Consider the following 8,961-nt stretch of genomic DNA (forward strand, 5'->3'; position numbering starts at 1 on the left):
CCCGGGTTCAAGCGATTCTCCCGCCTCAGCCTCCTGAATAGCTGGGATTACAGGCGCGCGCCCACACGTCAGGCTAATTTTTGTATTTTTAGTAGAGATGGGGTTTCACCATCTTGTCCAGGCTGGTCTCGACTTCCTGGGCTCAGGCGATCCGCCTGCCTCGGCCTCCCAAAGTGTTGGGATTACAGACCTGAGCCACGGCGCCCCGCCTACAAGCAAGATTTGAACCGAGGTCTGTGGTGCGTCCAATTCCAGGGCTCACACTCCACCTCCTCGCACAGAGAGCCACAGAGTAAGCTTAGGTGAGGAGAGCAAAGCAGGATCATCCCTCCTGGGAGACTTTTAAAACTCAACTGTATTGAGGTATAATTGACATACAATAAAAAATGTACCTACTTAGAGCATACAATTTGGTGAGTTTTGTTTTTTAGACTTTTTTAAATTGGGGTAAAATATACATACTATGAAATGTATCATTGGAAACATTTTCAAGTGTACAGTTCAGTGGCATTAAGTACATCACTTGCGTGGAAGCATCGGTGTTATTCATCTCCTTTTCCGATGAAAAGGTCAGAACTTTTTCAGCATCCCAAACTGCAACTCTGTACCCATTAAACAGTAACTTCCATTCCTCCTGCCCCCAGCCCCTGGTAACCACTACTCCACTTTCTGTCTCTATAAATTTGTCTGTTCTAGATACCTCAAGTAAGTGAAATCATGAATACTTGTACTTTTGTGTCAGGCTTATTGCACTTAGCATAACACTAGCTCGATGAGTTTTTTGTATGTGTGTGCATCTGTTTAACCACCATCCCAATAAAAAAAAAAAAAGTTTTAAAATTTCCATCTCCTCCAAAGTTTGCCTGCTCCCCTTTGCGGATAATGTCTCCAAATTCCATTTTCATTCCCCAACCCAAACCCTGTGAAATCTCTGATCTGTTAGGCCGGGAGTGGTGGCTCATGCCAGTAATCCCAGCGCTTTGGGAGGCCGAGGCAGGCAGAGGTCGGGAGTTCAAGACCAGCCTGGCCAACATGGTGAAACCCTGTCTCTACCGAAAATACAAAAATTAGCCGGGCATGGTGGCGGGTGCCTGTAATCTCAGCTACTCAGGAGGCTGAGGCAGGAGGATCGCTTGAACCTGGGAGGTGAAGGTTGCAGTGAGCCGAGATCGCACTATTGCACTCCAGCCTGGGCGACAGAGTGAGACTCTGTCTCAAAAAAAAAAGAAAGAAAAAAGAAAGAAAAGAAAGAAAGAAATCCCCCATGTGCTTTCTGTCACTGTAGGTTTATTTGTTCTAGAATTTCCATATAAATGGAACTGCACAATATGTGCTTGCTTTCCTTTAGCTTCTTTCACTTACCACAGAGCTTTTGAAAAGTCCACTCCTTCTCACCATGAGTAGAATTCCACTGTATGGACCAACCTTGTCTTATCCCCACCCCAGCTGATGGGCCCTTGGTCTTTTCTGGTTTGGGACTGTTATGAGTGAAACTACTATGGATATTCTTGTACAAGTCTCATGTGGATATATATGTTTTCATTTCTCTTGATTGCTACTTAGGAATGGGATTGCTGGGTCATAACGGTTACAAATCATGTACGTATTCAGTTTCAGATTGTCTAAAATGTATAACTGAGAATACTTTTGTCTGGGAAACTTTGATGTCAGAGACAAGCAAGAGATGTTTAATTGGTGTTTTAAGGGATGAGAGGTGTGTGTGGGTGGGCGACTGGATGGTGCTGTTGGCTTTGGGGAAGAAAAGGAAGAATGAAAGGTTCAAGGAGGCTTTTTAGGACTTCAGTGTCACCAAGAGGCTCCAGCAGAGGGCAGCAGAAACCACAGGACAGCTCAAGGGCCGGCGGCCAAAGACCATGGAGTTGCAGACTTATCAGAGGCCAGAGGGACCTTGAAAGTCACCTGATCAGCACTTTCAAGGAGCAGAGTGGGAGACTGAGGCTGAAAAGGAAGAGGTGCGGGCGCTCTTCCCTTCCTTTGCCTGGCCCACTTGTTCTCATCCTTCCACACTCAGGCATGAAATGTTTAACACACACATGTCTCTCTCCCTAGGACTCTGAGTTCTTCAAGGACTGGGGCCAGGTCAAAATCATCTTTATGCTCCCAGGGCCTGGCACAAAGTAAGTGCTCAATAAAGTACCACCTTGTGCAATGCTCTTCCAGCTCCCTGCCCCCCAGCTCTGCCTGCTGGGCCCAGCCCTACGTATAGCTAAAAGGATGGACGTCCCCTGAGGCCTGCCAGGAAGGCAGATGCAGGCTCGAGGTTCTCATTCATTCAGCTGTTCAATAAGCACCATTTTGTGTCTGCCTAGTACCCAGGACACAGAGGAAATGACATTGATGATGACCATGATGATGATAATAGCAACTACTAACTTTGGGGTGGGGGATGCTGGCGCGCCAGCCTCCTACTGATTTAACTTACCTCCTCTTCCTAAGTTACTCCTACGGATTACCAGGTACTATTTTAAACCTTTATTTAATAACTTATTTTAGCAATAAATAAGAGTTTCCTGCCCTCAAAGAGCTCACATGTGAATTGGGGAAAGAGTCAATTATTCATTGAATAAAGATTTATTGAGCACCTACTATAGGGCTACAGCTATGAACAAAATAGATAAGATTTTCTGCCTAAATATAGAAAGTGGAAAAAAAATGAAGCTAACATTCTGTTAGTGGTAGTGGGGAAGGGATGGTAAAGACACTAAATCAGGAAAATCATGACACATTAGATGATTAAAAGAACTATCATTTTAAAATAGAGAAATAAAACAGGGAAGAGAATAGGGAGTGCTGGGGGTGCAATTCTTGGAAAGGTGGTTACAGAAGATGTCATTGAAAAGGTAACCTCCAGGTAAAGGAGATGAAGGCAGGAGCCATGGAGATTTCTGGGGGAAGAGCAAGAAACCGCAAGTACAAATGCACCAGAGTGTGTGCTGTATTGAGAGAATAGCAATAGTAGCTGTGTTTGGAGCGTGGAGCCAAGTGAGTTATGGGGAGCATGGTGGCAGACATTGAAGACAGAAGCGTAATGGGGGTCGAATCCTTCAGGCCCTCCTAGGCTGCGGTAAGGCGATTTGATTTTGCTTTGCGTGAGATGGAAGCCATTAGAGGATTTCAAGCAGAAGAGAGACATGATCCAACTCAGATTTTAAGAGAATGATTGCTGTTTTGAGAATAGGCTGTGGGGAGCAACAGTGGAAATGGGGAGACCAGTGAAGGGGCCGCAGCACTAATCCGGGTGAGCAGCCTGGTGGCTAGGCCAGTGGAGGTGCTGAGGAGTGGGCGCAGCACATCGCAAGGGCTCACAGAGGGCAGCTGGGATCAGAGTGGGGGTGCCTCTTCCCTCCGGAGTGGGAAGGAGGTTGTGAGGAGTCCTAGGCTCCTGGAAGGGGCCGGAGAGGGCTCCCTGAGGCTGCGGCTGAGGGTGAGCAGGAGGCTGGTCTCAACTCCTGTACACACTCACCTCAGCAGGCCAAATGTTGGCACACACGGTGCATGCCACTCCATGTCTCACCCACAGTCCTGCAGGGATGCTCTAGCCAGAACACACAGACAGGGGGAGGGAGCGGCCTATGTGCCCACACATGGCACCGGTGGGTGGCTGGCCTGGGTAGGGGCTGCAAGGAGCAGTGAGGTTGTCTCAGGGGAGTCCCACAGGGATAGCACGTTCTTGCCGCTCTCCTTTCCTCTCCACCAAGCTTGTCATAAATGCCTGGCAATGGTGCTGATGACAGCGGTGGACCTGGCCCACTCACAGGGGCCATGCCCATCTGATCCCCTCCCTCACCCTCCTGGGTCTTAGAGTGTGTGTGTATGTGTGTGTGTGTGTGTGTGTGTGTGTAGGGGGTGGTCCATAAAATACAAGCCAGGACCCCCTAGCTGCCCACCTTCCAGCCTGGCCTCCCCCTCCATCTCAGGCTCTCAGGTCCCTGCCCCTGTGTGGTCCCTGGTCTGAATCTGCCTACAGGGTCCCAATCCGTACTCTCCTCTCCCCCTCCCAGCTCTGCCTTTGGCCTGCCCACCAGCCTGCCTGGCACTCAAACTCCCATCCCTCACTACCACCCCCCACTGTAGCTGTAATCACAGCTCAGCTCAGACCTCCCCCTCCTGTGAATAATTGGGGCTGATTTAGGGGCTATCAGGGGAGAGAGGGGGGGCTAATGGAGTTCGTGGGGGGCCGCCTTGGTGATGAGGGGAAGGTTGAGAGGCAATTAGCACGGCTGACAGCCTCAGGAATCACCTAATGTGCCTGCCCGCAGGAAGGGCTGGTGAGGGGTTTGTGGGGAGGGGGCGGCTTGGACTTGGATTTGAGGAGGGATCTGCCCCTCCCTCAGCAGGAGGTTGAAGGACACAGCAGGAGGAACCTCCAGAAAAAAAAAAATGAGGGCAAGGGGCAAGAGCAAGAGGGCTGGATGTGGTGGGGGCACTGGGGAGGGAGGGAGGCTGATGGGATGAGGCAGAAGCTCCTGGTCCCCCATCGCCCCCAACACACACACAGCGCCCCAGCTGAATCCTATCCCTCGCTGGGGACCAGCTCCTGATTAATACCAACATTAGCCCTGAGCACTCACCCCTCCTGGCCTCCTTGTCATTAATTACCTCCTCTCCCAGCCCAGCAGAGGGGACGCCAGCTCCTCCAGAGGAAAGAGCCAGAGCTTCTGACCCCCCTTGGCCAGAGAAGCCTCCTCTACTCCTTCCTCCCTGCTTCCAAAGAAAAAGGGAGGAAGAGAGGAAGAACAGAAATGGAAGGAAGGAAGGGAGGGAGGGAGGGAGGGAGGGAGGGAGGGAGGGAGGGAGGGAGGAAGCAAGCGAGGGAGGGAGGGAAGAAAGAAGGGAGAGGGGAGGGAGTTGTGCCTTTCGCCTTTCAGTTCCCAGACCCTGCTGCTCTCCCCTCAGGGTCTTTCTACAGTCTAAGCTCCGTCTCCAGTCAGCCAGGAGCTGGAAACTTCTGGCTGGAAACACCCATAGGGGGACCTCCCTGGAGGGGTTGGACAGCCAGATCCCTGAGCCCTGTCCCCAGCCTACATCCCTTCTGATTTCAGATTAGGAGCACGAATTTGCACAGACCCATGCGGAGAGCTGAGTTTACACAGACCTTCTCACAAGGACTGTCACACACAAACACAAACCCAGATATACTGGGACCAGAATCACCCTGGGTGGGAAGGGGTGACACGCTCCACTGTGAGGTACCCTTCACCATCACACATGAAATCACATCAAGAACATCCCATTCCAAGGAGCACCAGACAGCTGCCTGGAGAGGGCAGGGAAGGTGTTTCAGAGCATCCAAGTGCTGGAGGAGCAGGCAGGAGGGTGGGGTTGGTGGGCCAGCCTGTGTACATGAGCCTGGGGGGAGGGAGTCCTTCCTCGCTCTTGGGCAGCCCTCGTGGACCTCTCTAACTCAATTGCGAAAGCTCTCTCTTTCTCTCTCTCTCCCTCTCTCGCTCACTTTCTCTCTCTTTCTTTCTGTCTTTCTGTGTGTGACACACACACACACACTGAACCTTAAAGTAAAGTGTAGTGAACTGAAATCAAGCCCATTCCAGTCTGCTCCTTGCCCAGGGTACCAAGCCCTGACTCCCCTCTCAGCCCTGCCTCACTCCTGCCTCCCAGGCCACTCGCCTCCCAAACTGTGTCTCTGCCTATCTTCCTTTCAGCAGACATGGGTAGCCCAGTGCCCACTCCAGGATATGGGTAAAGGGATTTGTGAGAGTTTTCTGAGCCCCTCCCAACACCCCCGTGAGCCCCATTATAAGACCAAGTGAGCCTGGAGACCTGGCGATCGATATTCCTCAAAGATGAAGACGCTAATAACTTTATCCCCTCTTGTCCTCCAACTCTCGCCTACATTAGCTCTGACCACAGGCCCCAGGCAGCTGGGACCTGCCGTGGGCGGGCCTGGAGCTGAGTAACCCCTTCAGATCCAGGTGGGAAGCACGAGGGTAGACTGTAGGAAGGACTTCCTGGCACTCAGGAACGGGAGGCCACAGGGATAAGGGATACAAAGCCTTTAAGGCATGTTTCCCTTAAAGGTCCATACTCTTGGAGACCTGTCTCAGGGTCTATGAGGATTTGTGCCCTCGGAAGCACCCTTCAAGGGTACAAAGGTCCCTGTCCAATCCCAGAGGGCTGCCCAGAGGCCGTGAGCTGAGAGAGAAATTCTCACTAGGGGAAATCAGGGAGTAGGAGAAGAGTAAACGAGGGACACGGGGCAGGGGAGGCTGGAGGCTCTTCCTACATCAGGGCCTTCTGGATCAGCGCAGGGACCTGGAGCCCACGGGGTGTCAGAGGGAGGGAGAAGGCCCTTCCTCACCTCACACTCTCTGCAGCCTGGCAAGTCCCCTGCAGCTAGAGGGAGTGGTTGGGATCAGGGAATAAGAGCTTCTCTTCTGCAAGCACTATCCCTTCAAAACATACAACCTGCCTCACCTCCACATACCAGGGCTAGGGCCTGGGCTGGCAGGATAGAGAGGAGGAGGAAGAATAGGGAGGGAAAGAAGGAGGGGGAGAGAGTGTTTTTACATAGCAGCTACTAAGGCCAGACCCTACAGGGAGAGCTTTCCACATGGGACTTGTTTAAACCTCATAACAATGCTGTGAGGTTATTGCTATTATTATCCTCATTTTGCAGAGGAGGAGACTAAAGTACAGAAAGGTTGAGTAACTTGCCCAATGTCACACAGCTGGTAAGTGGCACAACCAGATTCCAGAATCTAGAGGCTTAAGCACCAGGAAACATAGCCCTTTAAGAACAGGAATGGGGCCCAGTTCAGTAGGCGGTGGGTTCAAGAGCCTCTCGTCCCCAGGGCTGGACTAGAAGCAGGGCTCATGAAAAGCGCATGGCCTCTGAGGCTCTGCTTCTGTGGCTCTTGGGTTCTGTCCTGTATCTCAGGCTCTCTGCCTTCTTCTCTGTTCCCTGCACATGCAGGGCTGAGTCTCTGCATGCATCTGGGTTGCCTCTCCTCTCTGCCCCTCCTTGCCCCACCGTGTGGGCTCCTCCTGCAGCTCTGGCCTGTCTTGTCTGTCTTTCCTGCCTCCAGATCTCCATCCTGCCCACCACTCCAGAGCCACTGCTGCTCAAACTTTCCATCTTAGCACGGGAGTCCATCAGCGCTGGGGTGGGAGACAGAGAGAGACAGTCTGGGAGGGTACTGTTGCTTAGAGCAGTGGGGCCACCTCACTCCCCAGCATCCCAGGGGTGCCTGAGTCGCCTGGCAGTTCAGTAAGCAGCGGGCTGAAAGTCTGGATTCCTGGGTCCTGGCTCCTACCAGAAGAATCCCCCTCCCCTACCCCTGCTGGGCAGCTTGTCCAACGCTGCTTCAGGAATTTGGCAAGACAGGCTCTCTCCAGCTAGTACTTAGAAAGGCCAGGGCCTCTGTCGTCTGGAATTCTCTCTAGGTTCTGTCTTTGGCCTGGGGATGCAAGGGGCCACAGGCTGGGTCACTCTCCACCAAGGCTGTCCTAGCACTCTGCCTGTCCTTTTCCTGGAAACTTGGACAGATGCTCTGCTCTCCTGTCAGGAAGCCAGCCCCTGTGGGAGCAGGGCAGGAAGGAGGCAGAGGCTCCTTAGGAAGGCTGAGAGCGTTGAGGGTGGCTTGCACCCCTTCGTTCTTTAGAGACCCCATCCCAGTGCTGGAGGCCCCTGGGGAGCCCCACTGGTCTCTGCACCGCTGAGTCTTTCCTTCTAGAGTAAATGCGGAGGAGCTGGCAGAGGCTTGCTTAGACGGGAGAGTTCCAGCTTCTTTCTTCAGTGCTGGGTGTTCCTGAGGTGCCCACGACCCTTTCTGAGCCCCTGTCTTTCAACCAAGACAGCCCTCTCTGAAAAGGAAGGGGCCTGGGCCAGGTTGGGGGGAACCCAAATGTCCGATCTTTACAGCTTCAGGTTGTTGTCCTGGTCCCAGCCCCCCACGGGGTCCTTGGGGCCCCATTCCATCGATCCCCCAGCAGCTATCCATCTCAGCTGGTGCTCAGCCCCTGGGGTATGTCAGGGCGGGGGCAGCTAATGGACTTGGCACAGCCAGGAGGTAATTAACAGGGAGGGGGCAAGGGCCACAGCGAGGTGGAGGGGGGCACTGTTAATGACAGCAGAATCCAGTGATTGAGGAGGGGGCTCTGTGTCTGTGTATGTGTGTGCATGTGTGTGCATGTGTCTGTGTTTGCACATGTGTGTCTAGGCCGTGTGGGGGTAGGCCAGGTTCCCTGTTGATGTGCACACCTATCTGTATATCAGTGAAGGGGAGGGAATGGGGTGCTTTCAGGGGAGGGAAATATGGATGCAAGCCCCCTCCTCACCAGTCAAGACAAAGCCCAGGTCCAGATCACCTGAAGGGATTGGAGTGCCAGGCTCCAGCTCCCGCTCCCAGATCAATGAAAGATATTCAGTTCCTTCTCCCATGCTCTCCCGGAATCTCCCTTCCCTGTCCAAGCCTTATTCCCAGAATCCCTCACCTCACCTGCCCAGCTTTTCCAGCAATACTTCTGGTTATGGTTTAAGAGCCTCTGATGTCCCCACATCTGAGGCCTGATAACCTTGAAAATGGTTCACATGCCCTGGCAGCTCCCTCGTGCTACCTGACCTCCAAACCAGCTCTTTAGTGATGCCCCTATCCTGCTCTCTATGGGGCAAACCTCAGGTCCCCTCCTGTCTCTACCCACAGAGCCTCCACGTCTGGGTGTCCCATCCTCTCCTAGCCCCTGCAGAGAGGCTCAAAGGGCACAGGTGAGGGGGTGAGTGAGGTAGAAAGCCCCCTGGGGAGTCCATGATGTCCTCCCAGACTTCCTCTGATTGAGCCACTGCCGTACCTGTGTCTGTTTGCAGCGCTGGTCTCACCCTCTCCCTCCATGTGTGTCCGGCTATGTCTGTGTGTCTGTCTCCATCTTTCTCTCTATCTGCATGTCTCAATCTTTATATCTCCCTCTGCAGTCTCTCTCAATGTC

This window comes from Pan paniscus, chromosome 1 (assembly GCF_029289425.2).
Source record: "Pan paniscus chromosome 1, NHGRI_mPanPan1-v2.0_pri, whole genome shotgun sequence".
In the NCBI taxonomy this organism is placed as follows: domain Eukaryota; kingdom Metazoa; phylum Chordata; class Mammalia; order Primates; family Hominidae; genus Pan; species Pan paniscus.